Source organism: Zingiber officinale, chromosome 9A (assembly GCF_018446385.1).
Source record: "Zingiber officinale cultivar Zhangliang chromosome 9A, Zo_v1.1, whole genome shotgun sequence".
NCBI classification, from domain to species: domain Eukaryota; kingdom Viridiplantae; phylum Streptophyta; class Magnoliopsida; order Zingiberales; family Zingiberaceae; genus Zingiber; species Zingiber officinale.
In genome coordinates this window covers 22975275-22994957 of record NC_056002.1, presented here as the reverse complement: position 1 = coordinate 22994957, position 19683 = coordinate 22975275, and the positions used below count along the sequence as shown (strand labels likewise).

At 36.8% G+C, this 19683-nt stretch overlaps 1 pseudogene; it reads left to right on the top strand.

The window, feature by feature from the left end:
• Positions 1-993: 993 nt before the first annotated feature.
• Positions 994-18259, top strand: LOC122021180 (annotated as a pseudogene).
• The last annotated feature ends 1424 nt before the right edge of the window (positions 18260-19683 follow it).

The window sequence follows — 19683 nt, the reverse complement described above, 5'->3', positions numbered from 1 at the left end:
AATTAAAATAAGGTTCCTCTTTTATTAATCTTAAAAGGTTTTTTTTTATAATTTTTCATGAGGAGGACATTTGTTAGTATGGTGTTTTATCAAATTTTCTTTTAGCATGCTTTCTACACCTGTCTAATTAAACTAATAAATCCGTTACTAAGTAAAATTGGATTAGACAGTAGTGGGGCTATTTTTAAAATTGAATTAATTTAAGTCGATGTAGTAATTTTGAGTAAAATTATTAATTATGGCCTCATATAGCACTCAAACAATAGATCTAAGAGTACATAATTTAAACTGATTAACATTAAAAAAATAAAATCATAGTATAATAAAATACTTGTTTAAATTTAAACCTGTATAGATCTATATAATAATTTTAATTAAAATTGTTATATATATTTAAAAAAATAATAATAACAAAGGATTTATCCAAATCTGTTTCTCATTTTGAATTTTCTTTTTATAGATTTATGAAGGTTCAAATTTACGTAGAAATGAATGAATGAATAAATGGGCGGATGAATTTCACACAACTCATACAACAATACAAAGAGAAGTGCCCCGGGCATTTAAAGATAATTTAATAGAACAGGGCGCCCAACACAATCTCATTAGATTAGATTAGTGTTTAAGAAAAAAAAAAGACAGTCATCCTGCCCAACACTGGGCTCATTAGATTTAATCTCATTAGATTAAATTAGTTAATTAAACTACTCAGCTCTTCTGCGACCTGCCCATGTCTTATTCACTGACGTGGGCCCCTTTCACGATTATCGTACGAATTCCCACTGGGCTCAATTTTTGATCTCAGCCGAGGATTGCCTCCACACACCTGACATCCAACATCTAACGGGACGCAAGAAACAGGTCCTTTGATCTGACGGCTGGTATTTACCATATTCGTAACGGTTTCAGATAGTGAGCTGATCCGCAGGAGCAACGGACGCTTTAGTTCTTGGCTAGTAGTTAAAGAGGACATGAACCGCTTTGCCCATTGCAAGCCAGCAGCGTGTGGATCGGCGGAGCCAGGGAGGAGGTCGGATGGCTCCCTTTCATCGAGAAGATGCGCCGATCTTGCTGCTGTTCATTGCCCTAGTGCTTGTTATTGTGGCAGGTAATCGATTATTTTTTTCTGTTGGCGATTTGTTTTGTTGCATTTTCCGTTCGTTTTAAACTGACTTTGTCGCTGTTTGTTTGGAGTAATGCAAGGTTTGGACGCGGAGAGGATTGGAGACGAAGGGAGTGAGTTGTTCGGTGAGATTCTTAGGGACGAAGTGATCGAAAGGATCAATCAGCTCGCGGAGGTGCGTTAGCTTCCTTTTTCTTAGTCTTCGATAATGTTAGATGCATTTTGAATGCAAAGTACTAGAAAGAAGATTTGTCCAAAAGGTTTGTTTGTATAATGGTCTATGAAAAATGTGATGCGAGCTGACCGCAGTAGTAGAAGTCATTGTTAGAAAAAAAATGAACCCGATATTATCGAACCTCGGCGACCGGCCCTGCCACAGAAGTTTTCCACTGGCCAAGTAAATCGGAAATTGATTAATAATACTGATAACAAAGTGTTCCTCGCGTGCTGGCAATACAATGCTGGCAATACAATACATTAAAAGAATTATGAAATGTTCTTGTTCTAGTTGCAAATTCCAAACAGGGAGTTCTTGTGTCGATTCTTTTGTGCTATTTGTGTCCTAGCTAATTTTTCATATTGATGTCAATAGTTATATTGGTTTCATGGTTGATTTGAATATGTGGTTACTTCAGTTGTTATATTGGATCCATTTTGAGAAATGATTTAATACCAAAAAGTTATTCTTTTGACCAGATATCTGACGCTGATGGATATCTTGAGAGGACGTTCCCAAGTCCAGCTTCAATGAGGGCTGCAGAACTAATAATAAAATGGATGCAAGATGCTGGATTGAGAACGTATTCTCTGATCTGTTTTCTCGGCATCGTATTTTTATTATTTGAGCGTCTGACTTACATGGTCTTGACATTTAGGTGGGTTGATCAAATGGGAAATATACATGGACGAATTGAGAGTGTTAATAAAAGTGAAAGGACCTTATTAATTGGGTCTCACTTTGTAAGCCTTCATGAAAATTTCTTTTTCGTTTGTGTTTTTGAGTTTTGTGAACAAAGGTCACCTTTATAGGATTTGGTTGCCGAAACAGGACACTGTGGTTGATGCTGGAAAATTTGATGGATCATTGGGTATTATATCTGCAATCTCTGCTTTGAAAGCCTTAAAGATCAGTGGAAAATCGCTCAAACTCAAGAGGCCAGTTAAGGTCAGTGTAGCTTTCTTTGCAGTTTCTTTGTCTCTGTTATAAACTATTCAGTTATGGGGCATGCGTTTTAAACCAATAGAATGAAATAGTACACAAGCTGAAAAGTTCACCATATTCTCTTCATAACTAATCATCTTTTCTATCATCTATTCACAGTTATATTTAAAGTGAAACTTTGGCGCAACGGTAAAGTTGTTGTCGTGTGACCTAAAGGTCATGGTTTCGAGTCTCAGAAATAGTCTCTTGCGTATAATATACCCTTCTTCGAGATCTATATTGACGGGAGTTTCGTGCTTTGCCCTATATATATATATATATATATATATATATATATATATAGCATAGATCTATATTGACGGGAGTTTCGTGTACCGGACGACCCTTTGCCCTATATATATATATATATATATATATATATATATATATATATATATATATAGCATAGATGATGTATATTGGTTTTAAATTTAACTCATCATCCTTTCTTTGCATGTTGATTTTAAATTTGATTTGGTTTCTATTGGCATAGACCGAACTTTTTGTTCCATTCATTAACACGATAGAATATTCGGTATTCTCACTACACAGCCGACAAGGTTCCATCAATTGTTTGAAGACTTGTTGGTTTGCAATCATATCTTCGTTCCAAAGGATGCAAGGTTCACAATGACAACCACTTTTGAGTGGAAATCATTCTTGTGGCCACCACTCTTATGTAACCAAAGTGGGTATCATCCCTGTGATCACTCCGAGACCACTCCATTACAATCCAACCCACTCAACATTGTCCTTGCCCATGTAGAGGTTGCAGCCTTTGATTTTGTCATTGCTCGAGACAACCTCCAGGTCCTCCACCTCATCACTAGTTCGATGCCATTCTCACCCATGTCCTCCTTAACTTCATCATTGCCTAAAAAAGCTCCATTTCTATTTGTCATTGGTTCCACTAGCACCATGTGTCCATACTGTGGGCACCATACCAATATAATTTCATTCCAGCTGGGTATCAGAACCCTAGCCTGGAACGAAATTACAATTGTGAATTGGAAAAGTACTTCCAGAGATATTGAAGGAAGAATTCCAAAGATATGCATCCTTTGCCTCTAGGATTTCTATGTGAGTTTTGAAGGATCGAAAAGAAACGATAGGAGGGGGGGATATCATTCGTTTTTAGTAAACTTTTATCTTTTAGCAAAGTAGCGGAATAGAAAAATAAAAGCAATGTAAGTGACTCGTTTAGTTACTTGGTTCAAAACTTATGTCGACTCCTACTCCAAGACCCGCGATCCTTGATCGCACCATTGGAAAATTCACTATAATTCTTCTTTCAGAAACCTTCAGAAAGAAACAATTCGTATAATGAAAAGAATGATAATAACACACTACTATCTTCTTGTAAATAATGTAAACTAGAATGTAAAGTATATCGACAAACAGGGACGGATCTAGGATTTTAGATCTGGGGAGGCCGTATATTAAATGACGAGGCCGAATATTAAATAACGAAAATAATTATTAAACATATTATATTATAATGATCTCTTCAAATTTCCATGAATATTATATATTTAATTAAATATATTATATTATAATGATCTTTCCAAACTTACTATATATTTAGTTAGAATGTGAAATATAAAGAAAAAAAAATATTTAGTTAGAATGTGAAATATATATTTAGTTAGAATGTGGAATATAAAGGAGAAAAAAAAAATTAAAATTCAATCTAACAAGGATTCTAACTTGAGAAGCATGTTTGAAGAAAACATGATCTTACCATTAGACCAAGCATACACAACTAAATCTAGTGGGGCCAAATAATATATATATTAATAAAATAAAAAAAATCTATATAAAAATAATATTATTTAAAAATTGGGGGGGGGGGGGGGGCTGTGGCCCCCTTGGGCCCTAACGTAAATCCGCCCCTGTCGACAAAGAATAGATGATGAAGCTCATCGACACTTCTCGGAGTAGCAGCTTGCATGTGAAATTTGAGGCGTAGAACAACAGAAGCACGAGCAGAGGGTTACACAAAAAAGTTGTTTTGTCAGCTCAGATCTCAAGGTTCTTTTATAAGGTAGGTTCGATCGAGCGAAAAGTTATTCGGTTGACTGATCATTTCGGTTGATCAATCACACTATTAGTCGACGAAACATGCTCCCTTCCTTCTTTCCTGAGATTGAATCTTCGCGCAATTAATGATCATTTAATGATTAGTCGACCGATAAACTTGATCGGTCGACTGATCCTCTAGATTTTTTTTTTTTCGAGACTCTGATCTAATCGCCTGTGCCTTCCTATTTAGGTTTAGTTGACCGATACTTAGGATCGGTCAACCAATCCACCTTGAATACCAAATGCCCTCTGAACTCTGTGCTTAGTCAGCTAGGTTTGATCGACCGATCATGTGGTTTGGTCGACTGATCCCATCAGTTTTTGTAAAACAAAGTTAGTTTCACAAGTATAAAAATGCTCCTACAAAATAGAGTTAGCTCAGTATAATAATGCATGAGTAAGAAAAGACAATAAAACTTATCTTGATCTCAATTTGGGAACCTCTCGGTTTCTCCAATTGGATCAATGACCTAGAATTTGTCCATTCTCGGGACACGATCTCCCTATCGCTCCACTCTAGTTGCTTACCTCAACCTACCTGTCAAACTTCAGGTCCTCAATACCTGTTTGGACTTTGGCTCAGTATTGGATCAGCTCACCACGACTTTCTCTCGATATCAGGTCCTCCAGACCCATCGAATCTGTCAGGTGTCAGGTCCTCGGCCCACCTGAACTTTCTACCTGGATTCCAAGATCTGCTAAGACTTCCCTTCCTAGACACGATTAGGGCTTTTCCGGTTGAGTAAATAGCCTGCACACTTAGTCAAATTATCAGATCACAACAAGACTTAACTTAAACTTTTGACAATATCAAAATTCAGGTTTGATTTTGGTACATCCTGGACTGACAAGTTTGTATTTTTTGCATGTTTAATGATGTTTCTCTTCGTGGTTCACTTTTTGTGTGATTGTTATTCTTCATGTTGCATTAATAATATTCTGTAAAGCTGGAGGAAATGGGATTAATATTCTTATGAGTCATGACCCCTTCATTAATAATGCTAGAAGATGAGAAAAACAGCAAAAGGACTTTCTAATTGTCAAATTGCCTATGGAGTTTGATGGTTCTTTTAGCTTGCTGACAATCAATTGCATTTTGATGCTACCGCTCCAGATTTAGAGAGTGATTTGTCCAGATGTATAGTTGGAAGATTATACAAATAGGCTCTCATCCCCTAGCACATTCAAATCTTCTAATCTTATAGCTGTAGGAGGATGTAGTGATTGCTAAGGTTGAGGCCATTTTGTGTATCCTTCATGTAATCATTATAGCCATTCTGTTTCCTGGTTGTTGTTGCTTCTCTTATGGATGAACCATATTAAACTGCACCATCTACCTCCAAGTCTTGTTGCTCTGCTACTACATTCACATCAGTGGTGGCATCTTCTGATATCTTTTTAGACTTCTTTTCCCACCTCATCCATTACCCAACTTATTAGTGTGACTGATTACGACCCAATTTTGTCGCGAATTGGGCATCAAATGATGTAATACCAAACCCCTCCTATACTAATGTAGCATAGGAATGACTCGGGTCGTCAGTCAATGAAAGTAACGATAGGATGGTAAACTTAGAATCGTATGTTATTTCTATTTTTTTAGGGTTTTTAATATGGAATTGGGGTTTAGGTTTTTGATTCTAAATTTAACAAATTAAAAGCAGAACAAGTATAGAAAACTAATCTAATGCTGCAATGAAACCTAACTAGGTGCTAACAATTAATCCACAACGCATTGTCACTCTACGTTATGGTATAACCATCAACAAAATTAAACTAAGGAAAGAAATAGCAAAACATCAAATGAAATCTAATCTAAATAATGAAAGACAATGCAAATAAAGAAAATTATATCTATCCTAACTAACCATTGATCGCATTGTCACACTACGATACAAGATTATCTATCAATGGACATAACATGAAGTAAAGCATTAAAGAAACTAAGAATATAATGAAAGCCTAAATTAATATATCCTAATTGCATTAAATCAAAGCTAGGACTTAACTAAATTAAAAGAACAAGATAAAGTAAGAATTAAACAAAATAAATTGCATCAAATTAAATCTAACTATTGGTTGAAGCATTTGATGGAACACGTTGTGAGCATTAATCAAATTGAACATATTACGTGCAATTTAAACATGAAAAATCTAGTTCAATACAAACATTCAACCACAAAACATCAACATAAGTAAACTAAGCTAATCAACAGTAATAAACTAAGAAAATTCCAACCACAATCCAAACATCAACTACCGATCCAATGACTACCCTTGCCGTCACACAAGGGCCCGGCTCCGGAACCCCCAAAAATCAGTGAACGGTCGCTCTCTCCACTGGTTGCTGCTGCTTCGACAACGAGGTAGATGAACGAATCTTCCAATGAAGAACCCCTTCGCTAGAAGTTGGCCGGAGATGAAGACGAACCACCGCCGCTGCCTCTTGCTCTGCCACCTGAACCCCGGGTGGTGAAGCTGTCAGAAAGTAGCCGGAAGGTGGAGTTCACACCGGAGAACCCCTCCGGTGAGGTGGATGACTGGAATCGCTGCCGAAGCTAGCTGCCATGGGAAGAAAATTTGCTGTCGCTCGCCGCTGGAATCTGAGAAGAAGAAATCTGGATTGTGGATGGCCGGCCGGCGGCAGTGAATAGAAGAGGAGAAGCCGCCGGCCGGAGAAAGAAAGGAAGAAGAGAAAGGTGCGGTGTGGGAGGACTGCGTGCCCTAGCCCGTGGAGAAGAAGAAATCGCGTCGAGAGGAGATGGGATCCACTGTTCCGTGTGGGTAGGGATGACAATTTTCCCCGCGGGTTTGGGGCCCCGCAAGGAAAATCCGAAATGGGGATGGGGATCCTCGATTTTTCAGGTTTGGGGCGGGTTTGGGGCGGGTATGGGAATACTATCCCCATCCCCGAATCCACCCCGAATATTATTATTATTATTATTATTATTATTAATAAATAATAATATGAATGTTAATATTAAAATTTTTGAAAATATTATTAATAATAATATTATTGATATTGATATTAATATTATCATTAATAATTATTATTAAATAATAATAATAATATAAATTAAATTTAGAAATGGGGCGGGGATGGGGAATCCCCGAACCCGTGGGTTCGGGTTCGGGGAATCCCCAAACCCGAAAAAATAAGAACGGGGCAGGGATGGGAATGGCAAACCCGCCCCCGTCCCGCCCCGCCCCGTTGCCATCCCTATGTGCGGGTGAGAAGGAGAAAAGGGGTTTTCTTAATGGGTTCGGGTTTTGGATCTTGCATTTAAGGTTAAAGGAAAAATCCGGATCCAATATGAGAGTAAGGATTGAAATTGGGTTTTTTGGAATTGGGCTTTTGGATTGGGTTTGAATTGGAGCTCCACTTCTTGGATGAACCCTTGGATGCCTTAAGCTCTAGATCAACGGTCCAGATCGCTTTAAATCTTGATGGAGGGCTGGATGACTAGATCTGAGTGAAGGAGCAGGATCTCACTGGATCAGGATCAACGATCCATATTAATTCATCTTGATCTCCCTCATTTGGCCTCCAAATAAGGCCAAATTCAATCCGTGTCGACTCTAATCCATGACTTTTTTGATTTCCTACAAAACCACATCAAAATATACAATTAAATTCCATAATTTATAGAAAATTTACAATTAAGTCCAAAATGAATTTCTACTCACAAAATATAATATAAACACCAAATTAAGCATGTGAGAAGGTAAAAATGCTAAGTCTAAGATCCAAAATAACCAATAAAAATGCTCATTATCAACTCCCTCACACTTATTCTTGCTCGTCTCGAGAAAGTAAATAAAACAAGAAAGATAACTAAAATGCATTCCCTTAACAATTTTTAATCATACATAGAAAATAATGAAAAGAGAGTTACCTAGGATTGTCCAATTCAAATGACCAAAGCGTTTATGGATTCAATTCATACATTAATTAACAAACATAATAATTTCAATCCATAATTAATAAACTGAAAATGATAATAAAATAACCTCACAAGGAAAGCAATGATGGCTCTCTTCTCATATAAATGCAATAGTGGAGCTCACTCAAACTACTTATGATTAATGTACTACCATATGCTTGCTCTTCTTCTAATCTTCACCACCATATACATAAATAGTGCACAATAAAATAATGAAGGTATTATTTGAAATATAAGGGAAACATGAATCAAAGCAAATGATAGGATAAGAAAAGAGATGAAGAAGATAAAGCAAGTTATTGGTGGAAGACATGAATATATTGGAATGTTACATAGATGAGTACAAGAAAACAATGCCCAAAAATATATCTCATCCAAACTCCCAAGCTAGCTTTCCACAACTCAATAAAAATATGAACAATCTTTACTCTAGCATTCCACACTAAAAATTTACACATGATATATAATAATATCTCAATATCGCTAAAGTAAAAATTGTCACTCACAAAAATTCTACCACAAATGAATAAAAATGACACATGTCAAAGTTTTTCCCATAAATCCAATAAACATATAGACAACCTCTACTATAGCTTTCCAATCAAAATCACTACTCATGATATACAATAAAATCTAAATATTGCTATAATAAAGATTGTCTCTCTAAAAAGTTCTACCACACACAAATACAAAAGGGCACAACATGTTAAAGCTTTTTTTTTTTGCTGTTCTTTTTTGTTCTTTTCATTTGCTTTTTTTCCTTTTTCTTTTTTTCCCTTTTTTTTCTGATTTGTTTATTTTTTTACTTTTTTTTTAACACGTTGTGCATCAATATACAACATCATCAATAGCTCAAATAAAAAGATAAAGCATGGTTTACCTATGGTAATCAAGCATGGTTCACCTATGCTTTTCTTAAATTCCACTAAGCTATTTCTCTCCCCCCCCACACTTAAAGTTTTGTTCGTCTCGAGCAAAATACTCATCATGCACATCCAAGAATATCCACATCCTAAAGAAGAATAAAAGGAAGTAAATGGGGAGAGAAAAGAATGAAATGACCAAATGATATGAATTTATTCAAATGTGATAACAAAAGGAATGGATAAAAGAAAGTGAGATAGTTTTCATAAAAATCATGCAAACCTATGATAATGTGGTCTTGAAAGAATTAAGCAAGTTCTAGAGTAGCATTAACCACAAGTGCATCACACATCAATAGGAATAATAGGCTCAAAAATATCCTCACTACGTATATAAAATAAATTATCATCTCAATCTACCAACATGAAATCCATCATCAAGTTGTAATAACATGTAATCCAAGAATCCAATCATGACAATAAATCATCAAATTCGACAATCAAATTTAACTAGCTTTCACAATTTCTAAAATGATAAAAAGAATGCATAGAGAATTTATTATGAAAATCGGCTAAGCAAACTAAAAATGAACTACTAAGCAAAAGCAAATAAAGCAAGACAATATGTACAAGCAAAAAGAAAAAGAAAAAGTGAGATGGAATAGACTCCCCTGAAATTCTGGTGGTCGAAGTCAATTCAATTCCAGAAGCCATTCTGGAAATGGAATGAATGTAGATGAAGTGAGGATCGCTCCCTCCACCTTCGCCTCCTTAAAAATTTTCTCCGGTGGCCGAAGATGGTTCAGTTGGAGTGTTCACTCCAGAAGCTTCATTATTGCATAAAGTGTTAGGGCTTTCCTCAAATGGTAGACTACATCCTTACATGACTGACTATAAATGAAATGTCTGAAAAATTCCTGTGAAATAAAAAGAGGATGCAAATCCTGCACGTATACTGAGTAAGATATATCAGAAACAATATCAAAAGTAACAGAGCATGAATCAAGAGATGTATCACACCCACTACAATCAAAATGAACTACCTCCATGGTATTTCCTAAAGATTCAGAAGAAATATCAACCTTACCATCCTGAAAGGCACCTGGAGACTCTAGTATAGTGAATGTGGCATCATCTCAATCAGATAAAGTTGCTGGCTCTGGATTAGGTTCAATCAACAGAAGTGATTCTTGAGTTTCCCCTACACTTCCATCGTCACTAGGTACAATAAAAGGCTCAACCGGTGGTAGAATAATCATTGGAAGCGATTCTTGGGTCTCCCCTACACTTCCATCATCATCAATATCATCTGCAACATCAAGAACATCTGAAACAACAATATCATCTACAACAACATAATCAGAATCAACTACAACATCACGATACAAAATACTAGAAGAATCATGCAGAGTAGCAGAATCAGAGTCAGGAATATCACAAACTCTATAATTCATCTCCTCAGAAATTGATGCAGTAGATTGATCTGATAGCAACTGTAACTGTGTCGATGAATGTGTTCTTGGCTGGAATTGTGTTTCTTGATGCTGACATAATTTTTGTAGATGCTCCCTAAAATCTTGCTTAGGCTGATGCTGAAGATATGACTGATAATGTTGGGACCAATCAGAATTCCCTTATTGTGTGTTCCTATACCCGAATCCTGCAACGAAATTATACCTGTCCCGTTGATGAGTCTGATAATACTAAGGATCAGGCTGGTGATACTGGGTTCTGGTTGGGAATACACTGGCAAAGGAATGAACATCTTCGGTAATCATCGGTCTAGTCCCATACTGCTGATAATTTGTAGCCATAATCTCGATAAGTTCTCTGGCCTGAGTAGATGTTTTGTTAACTAGAGCCCCTCCACTAGCTGCATCAACCATACTCCTGTCCATGGGAAACAATCTCTCATAAAAGTATATAATCAGAAGTTGATCGCTTATCTGGTGCTCAAGGCAACAAGCAACAATTCTTTTAAATCTCTCCCAATAATCTTGAAACGGTTCTCCTGTGAATTGTTGGATTCCACAAATACTCCTCCGAATAACTGCAATCCTAGAAGCAGGAAAGAACCTCGCCAGAAATAATTTTTTCATCTCGATCCAGCTGGTGATAGAGTTGGGTGGGAGACAATACAACCAATCTTTTGCTGAATCTGCTACTGAAAATGGAAATGCTCTAAGTGTAACATCATCTCCTGATACTCCAAGTGGGTTCCATGAAGAACAAACCATCTCCAAATCATGCAAATGTCTGTTGGGATCTTCACCAGAAAATCCATGAAACTTCGGTAATAGATGTACTATTTTCCATAACTCGAAGTTTGCCTCTAAATCAGAATATCTGATACAGAATGAATCAACTGACAAATCTGGTGCCCAAAGCTCTCTGAGAGTCTTTTTAGTGTTCTCCATTTTACTCATCAAATCTGAGGTTCTGATCACACTGAAACTCTGAAACTACTGATAACACACAGATTTCCTGGTCTTCCTGGTCTTCCCTGAAACACTCATGCAAAGATAATCAAAAGACACAGGAAAATATACAAGATAGCACACATGCATACAAGAGATGAAATAATTAAGCCCCTAACAATGTTTTTGAATTTTTGCAACCACTAAAAATAGAAACAAGAAAAGAGAGAAAATAGAAAAACAATCCTAAGATTACCAAACACCACTACCTTTCCCCGACAACGACGCCAAAATTTGATGTCGGTCTTTTTGCATGTCACAAGGCGCTCCAAATTAATAAAGATTGAAACTCACATAAACTAAATGAAATACGTGTAGTAAGGAGTCCCAAGTTGTATTTTTCCAAGGTTAACTAGTCAATGTGTGTTAGTTCTAAAATTGGTTCCAATCAAGTTATTACGTTAACAAAATCAATTTAACTTTTCCATTTAATTCACACTCCAAATTGAATGCTTACAAGATCACAAATAAATCAAATAATATCCATTCTCACCTAATCATGATTAAACTTCTCCTCATCACGTTTTCACAACTAATTAAGCATTATTAAATTTTCACTTCTTGCATTATTCACAACATCTAGAACAACATCATTAGTGGAATCAAAAATATTTTCAACTACATCATCACAACAATAAAAAGTACTTAAAGAATCAAATGAAGAAGTAGATGCAGTGTCAGGCCTAACAAGATCTCCATAATCCATCTCTTCATTGGCGTTTTGTGTTTGTAACTGATGAATAGATGATGCAATCTGATCTAATTGACTCTGTATATTCTGTATCCTTGAGAATTGCTGCTTTTGATGCTCATTCATTTGTTGCATAATCTCGTTGAGTTTCTATGTTGGCTCATCCATCTGAGGTTCATTTTGTTGAAAAAAATTCGGCATAAAATTTGTTGAAACTTCTTGGAACCCATATGAATTCTGATAGGCTGGATATGACTCAAAAAATTGTCCTTGTCCACTTTCATACTTGAAACATGAATTATCCACCCAATTAGCATTAAAACCATTTGAAAATGACTCATACCTGTTTTGTTGATCCATGTTTGGGTACAATTGATACACAGGCTGAAAACACTGATAACTCTCCATTCCTCCTCCAAAATTCTGAAAGTATGGATCCATGCTAAAGAAATCTCCTGTTTTTCACTATAACACTAGAAATCAATGTTAGAAGACTCCAGAGCATAAAGTTTCAAACACATAAAAGTATGAACAATAAAAATACTTAAAAATTTAAGAATAAACCAACATGAAAATACAAAAAGAAATAAGCAATCAAATCAATCAAGATGCTAACAAATAAAATCACTCAATGATCAATCTAAAATTAAACACACATTGCTAGTTTTCCCCGGCAATGGCGCCAATTTGATTATGACCCAATTTTGTCGCGAATTGGGCATCAAATGATGTAATACCAAACCCCTCCTACATTAATGTAGCATAGGAATGACTCGGGTCGTCAGTCAACGAAAGTAACGATGGGATGATAAACTTAGAATCGTATGTTATTTCTATTTTTTTAGGGTTTTTAATATGAAATTGGGATTTAGGTTTTTGATTCTAAATTTAACAAATTAAAAGCTGAACAAGTATAGAAAACTAATCTAATGCTGCAATGAAATCTAACTAGGTGCTAACAATTAATCCACAACGCATTGTCACTCTACGTTATGGTTTAACCATCAATACAATTAAACTAAGGAAAGAAATAGCAAAGCATCAAATGAAATCTAATATAAATAATGAAAGACAATGCAAATAAAGAAACTATATCTATCCTAACTAACATTGAAGATTTTCCTACATCGCATTGTCACACTACGACACAAGATTATCTATCAATGGACATACCATGAAGTAAAGCATTAAAGAAACTAAGAATATAATGAAAGCCTAAATTAATCTATCATAATTGCATTAAATCAAAACTAGGACTTAACTAAATTAAAAGAACAAGATAAAGTAAGAATTAAACAAAATAAATTGCATCAAATTAAATCTAACTATTGGTTGAAGCATTTGATCGAACACGTTGTGAGCATTAATCAAATTGAACATAATACGTGCAATTTAAACATGAAAAATCTAGTTCAACACAAACATTCAACCACAAAACATCAACATAAGTAAACTAAGCTAATCAACAGTAATAAACTAAGAAAATTCCAACCACAATCCAAACATCAATTACCGATCCAATGACTACCCTTGCCGTCACACAAGGGCCCGGCTCCGGAACCCCAAAAATCAGTGAACAGTCGCTTTCTCCGCTGGTTACTGCTGCTTCTACAACGAGGTAGATGAACGAATCTTCCAACGAAGAACCCCTTCGCTAGAAGTTGGCCGGAGATGAAGACGAACCACCGCCGCTGCCTCCTGCTCTGCCACCTGAACCCCGGGTGGTGAAGCTGCCAGAAAGTAGCCGGAAGGTGGAGTTCACACCGGAGAACCCCTCCGGTGAGGTGGATGACTGGAATCGCTGCCGAAGCTTGCTGCCATGGGAAGAAAACTTGCTGTCGCTCGCCGCTGGAATCTGAGAAGAAGAAATCTGGATTGTGGATGGCCGGCCGGCGGCAGTGAATAGAAGAGGAGAAGCCGCCGGCCGGAGAAAGAAAGGAAGAAGAGAAAGGTGCGGTGTGGGAGGACTGCGTGGCCTAGCCCGTGGAGAAGAAGAAATCGCGCCGAGAGGAGATGGGATCCACTGTTCCGTGCGGGTGAGAAGGAGAAAAGGGGTTTTCTTAATGGGTTCGGGTTTTGGATCTTGCATTTAAGGTTAAATGAAAAATCCGGATCCAATATGAGAGTAAGGATTGAAATTGGATTTTAAAATTAGGCTTGAAGATTATGTGTCTATCCTTGAGGTTTTCATTGAGGTTTTTTCCTTGTGCATATCATTGCTCTTTTTGGAATTGGGCTTTTGGATTGGGTTTGAATTGGAGCTCTACTTCTTGGATAAACCCTTTGATGTCTTAAGCTCTAGATCAACGGTCCAGATCGCTTTAAATCTTGATGGAGGGCTGGATGACTAGATCTGAGTGAAGGAGCAGGATCTCACTGGATCAGGATCAACGGTTCATATGAATTCATCTTGATCTCCCTCATTTAGCCTCTAAATAAGGCCAAATTCAATCCGGGTCGACCCTAATCCATGACTCTTTTGATTTCCTACAAAACCACATCAAAATATGCAATTAAATTCCACAATTTATAGAAAATTTACAATTAAATCCAAAATGAATTTCTACTCACAAAATATAATATAAACATCAAATTAAATATGTGAGAAGGTAAAAATGCTAAGTCTAAGATCCAAAATAACCAATAAAAATGCTCATTATCAGTGACTACTTGTACTCTTGGAACAGTTTGGTTTTAATCATAGATTCTACGATTATGCGTTGTGATCGGCAAGCTTCTGTCTACATTGCCAACAATTGTCTTTGATAAGCAAATGAAACATGTCAAAACTTTTTTTTGCCACTTCAGAGTGATGGTGTGTTGACTAAGATCTTTGTTTTATCAGTTTTGAAAATTACTTGGCTATTTTTTTCACTAAACCACTTGGAGTAATATGTTCTTCTATTTTGATTTTCCTACAGATGATTGATATCTATACTGAGATTGAGGTGGTGTGTTTTTCAAATGCAAATTATGGCTATTTTAATTTTTTTATCTGTTATATTATATCACATAAGGTGCATCATAGCATCTATTCTTGCAACTGAATAATACCATCTTCTCCACTACGACTTCAACTAAATTGAACACCTTGTTAAATCTTAAAAGCTTTGATTATGTGAGAGGTTGAACCTATAGCCTCTAAGAAAATGAAAGAATTTGGCTCATCTACCAATCGCTAGGTCATATGGACATCAGAATAGAGAATCTTTGAAGACAAGATTTCTTTGAAACAGTGTCTGTCAATTCATTAATCTTGGTCGGCAGTAATGGAATTTGTATTGCTTGAAATAAACAATAACAATGTTGATTGTTCAGTGCACTTGATATCTCTATACCCTATCTTTATTATACTTGCATCATATTTATTCTGGCTTAATGGATATGGAACCTAAAATAAAAGTCACGTTTCACTGCTTTGTTAATATTCTAGATCATCGCATTCAGTGATGAAGAGGGTGTAAGGTTTCAGTCTACCTTTTTAGGCAGTGCAGCTATTTCTGGTCAGCTCCCTGCACCGATGTTGAACACATCTGACAAAAAGTAATTCTCTTAATTACAAGTAGTTTCATCTTCATCTGAAACTTTTCTAATTCATGATCGTGCAAAACATCCAGTGGTGTCACAATTCAAGATGTGCTGAAAGAAAATTCTTTTGAAGGTAGTGTTGGAAGTCTCCTTCAGGTCAAGTATGACCCAGAATCTGTGTGGGGTTATGTGGAGGTATATTCTTGCTAACAAGATCTTAATTTTCTATCATATCCTATGTTTGTTAAAGACATTTTTGTATGACTGACATTAGATGAAAAAGCCTCGTGTGTTCCTATTTTGTTACCACAGGTGCATATTGAACAAGGTCCTGTATTGGAATCTCTTGGCTATCCTCTTGGCATTGTCCAAGGAATCGCTGGACAAACACGGTTAAAGGTCTCTATAATATATCAATTTGCTTTACTACAAACTATGGTACAGTGAACATAATCATTCAAGTTAACTGCTCTTATTGTGAGTGGGAAAGACAAAATCTTCTTTAAAGAAGTCACCAATATTCAGAATGTGGACTGATTTCTAAGTGCATCCATATCAGAATATCTTGCATGGCAAAGCTGAAAACTTCTATGATCAGAAAAATCACTTGTACAGCAACAGGAAATAACTATAAAACGTCTGAAGGGATATGAACAGTTGGACAACCCAAATTCAAGGAATTAACATGAAGTAGGCAGAGAAAGATTTGTCCATATAGAGCAGCTTAATATCTTTACATACAGAAATGAACCATATAAGTTTGTAAGAGTGATTATTAGTATCGCGACTGTTACTTAATTACCAATCTGTTGTAGAATCTAGAATCTGCTTGGATGAATTGTAGTTGGTCGGCACCTTCTTATTTTGGTGTATACTGCTAGAACTACGACTATTTTTGCACCTTTTGGTTGCACACCCCTTTTATGATTAACTTACCTTTCAGTATTCATTTAAACCATCTGAGATCATTGTAGCTTGTCTTACATGAAACATATCATTAAATGCTAATGAATTACTGAAGAAGTTTGATTTCGACCTCATCCAACTCTTTCATTTGACTCGTCAAATGAAACTTTGGTTAATCAACTATTCAATAAGAACAGATCACTTTGGAGATGGCTCAAAGGTTAATCAATTGTGCATGATGCACCAGAAATCCCCTATGCATATCAATTGTCCTTTTATGTTCAATTCAAGTGTGAAAACTTATCCTTCAATTCAGCTGCCAAGTAACAGAGGGAACATCTAATTTTTCAGGTAAAAGTAACTGGTTCTCAGGGGCATGCAGGCTGTTCCAATGCTAATGCGCCAAGATCCAATGACTGCAGCGGCTGAACTTATTGTAAATCTTGAGAGTTTATGCAAATATCCTGATAGAGTTTTCACTTACAACGAACAGTGTGGATACTACAGTAAAGAATCCTTTTCAGGATTGGTTTGCACGGTAGGGGAAATATCTGCCTGGCCAAGTGCAAGCAATGTCATTCCCAGCCAGGCAAGTTACAATCTTCAGTTACAGTTAACACACTTGTAATGGACCAATTTATTGCATTTCCATGTTTGATTTATGCAGGTAAACTTCACTGTTGATGTGCGAGCAATGGATGATGTGGCAAAGGAAGTTGTAATATCAGAATTCTCGCATCAGATCTACCAAATATGTGACCATCGGATGGTTAACTGTACCATCGAAAGTAAGGTACTGGGTTTGTTATTCCTAGTTTCATTTGTGTTACGTCAAGAAACTTATGTTGACATGAAGTTCCATCAGCATAATGCAGATGCAGTGCATTGTGACTCCGAGCTACGGCTACAGCTCAAACAAGCAGCTCACTCAACTATGAAGAATTTGCCAGGAAAAATCAATGGGGAAGTGCCTCTACTGATGAGCGGAGCAGGGCACGATGCAATTGCGATGTCTCATCTTACCAAGGTCATTTTTGTGGTCGTAGATAACTAACCGATCTCTGTAATCAATATTATTGTTCAACCTTGCTGGTGTTGAAGCAGGTGGGGATGCTGTTTGTTCGATGCCGCGGGGGAATCAGCCATTCTCCTCAAGAATATGTAAGTGACGACGATGTTTGGGCTGCTGTTCTTGTGCTCATAAATTTCCTACTCGATCAACATATAATTAGTGACCATATGAGCTCATGAAAGACTCGTAAGATGTGGTTCTAAAGGTGTAGTCTCTCATGAGTAGTGGATAATCAAAAGATCCTGCATTCTGTTTCTATCACTGGTCACGCAAAAAGGATACAAAAAAATTGTATCCTTGGAATGATTCGTAGCTACTGAATAAATTTCCATGTAGACTCAAGTGAGTGTAATGAGAGACAAGAAAAGATGTATGAAAAGAACCTTTAGACTGATTAAACTACTACTTTCTAATTTATCTTTTTGATTTGGATGTATTGAATAAAGGTTAAGCAAAATGACACAATTTGATTAAATAATTAACAAATTACACCATAGAAGTAGTGGCACATAAGTGCTATGTTGATATCATCACGACCGAGGTCGATATAGCTCGGAAAAGTCAGTGAATGGATGTTAACACCATTTGCGAAGCACCTCCGACACTGATCTATGAAGAAAAGGAGGAGGTACAGATTCAGTCAGATTGGTCGGAAGCCACCACCCAGATAGCAGCCGACCTAATCCCAGAACTTAAAGTAGAGCTCATCACGTGTCTAACGCGCAATAACGACGTCTTCACCAGGACTCCCAAGGAAATCACTGGCATATTGCCAACGGTTATGGAACATGTGCTCCGCATCCGTTTGGACCCCCGACCAGCCAAGCAGAGGAAGCAAGATTTTGGGGCCAAGCAGAATAGAATCATCCGGGCGGAGGTGGACAATCTACTAGAGGCCGGATATATTCGTGAAATATAGTTCCCGAGTTGGCTAGCCAACATGGTCCTGGTGTTTAAGCCAGGAAATAAATAGTGAGTCTGCATCGACTTCCGAGATCTGAACAAGGCATGCCCCAAGGACTACTATCTCTTGTCCTGCATTGATCAAGTGGTGGACTCAATCTCTGGCTATGAGCTGATACACATGTTGGATGCATACTACGGTTATCATTAGGTCCCACTAGCCAGAGACGATTAAGAAAATGTTAGTTTCATTACTACTGAAGGACCTAGTGTTATAATGCCATGTTGTTTGAACTAAAGAATGTAAGAGCTACTTCTAGGATTGAGGCAAGTGAGAGACAGGGTGAATTATGTGTATTTAAAACTTATCTTTTTAAATCTTTAAAACAAAATGCGTAGTGGAAGAAAATAAAACACGAGAAAAGACAAAGACTGATCGATTATTTGGTTTGGAGCCTTAAGCGACTCCTACTCTAAGACCTAGGTCTCTTAGACCTATTGATGGGTAATCCACTAACTTCTCTACCGGTAAACCCCCGATAGAGTAATCAAATACAAAATAATGAACTAGGAATGTGTGATAACCCTACACTTTCCTTTTGCAAGTATAAAAGATATGCACTCATATAAACAACTTAAATTAAAATATACTGACTCGTAGTAAATGGAAGTTGATGCTTGGAGTTGATGTCGCAGCATCGTAACAGAGCAGCAGTGCGTTCAGAATAGTAGTAGGATCATTTGAACTCGTTTTCAAGTTATGTGTAAAGTGATGGTCGAATGACCCTTTTAAAGTGTTGAAGGCACCTCTAACCTCATCCAAGGTGCCTCCAACCTCAAAAATTATCTCATAAACTTTGGCTTCGATCAACCCTGACACTAGCAGTCTTTAT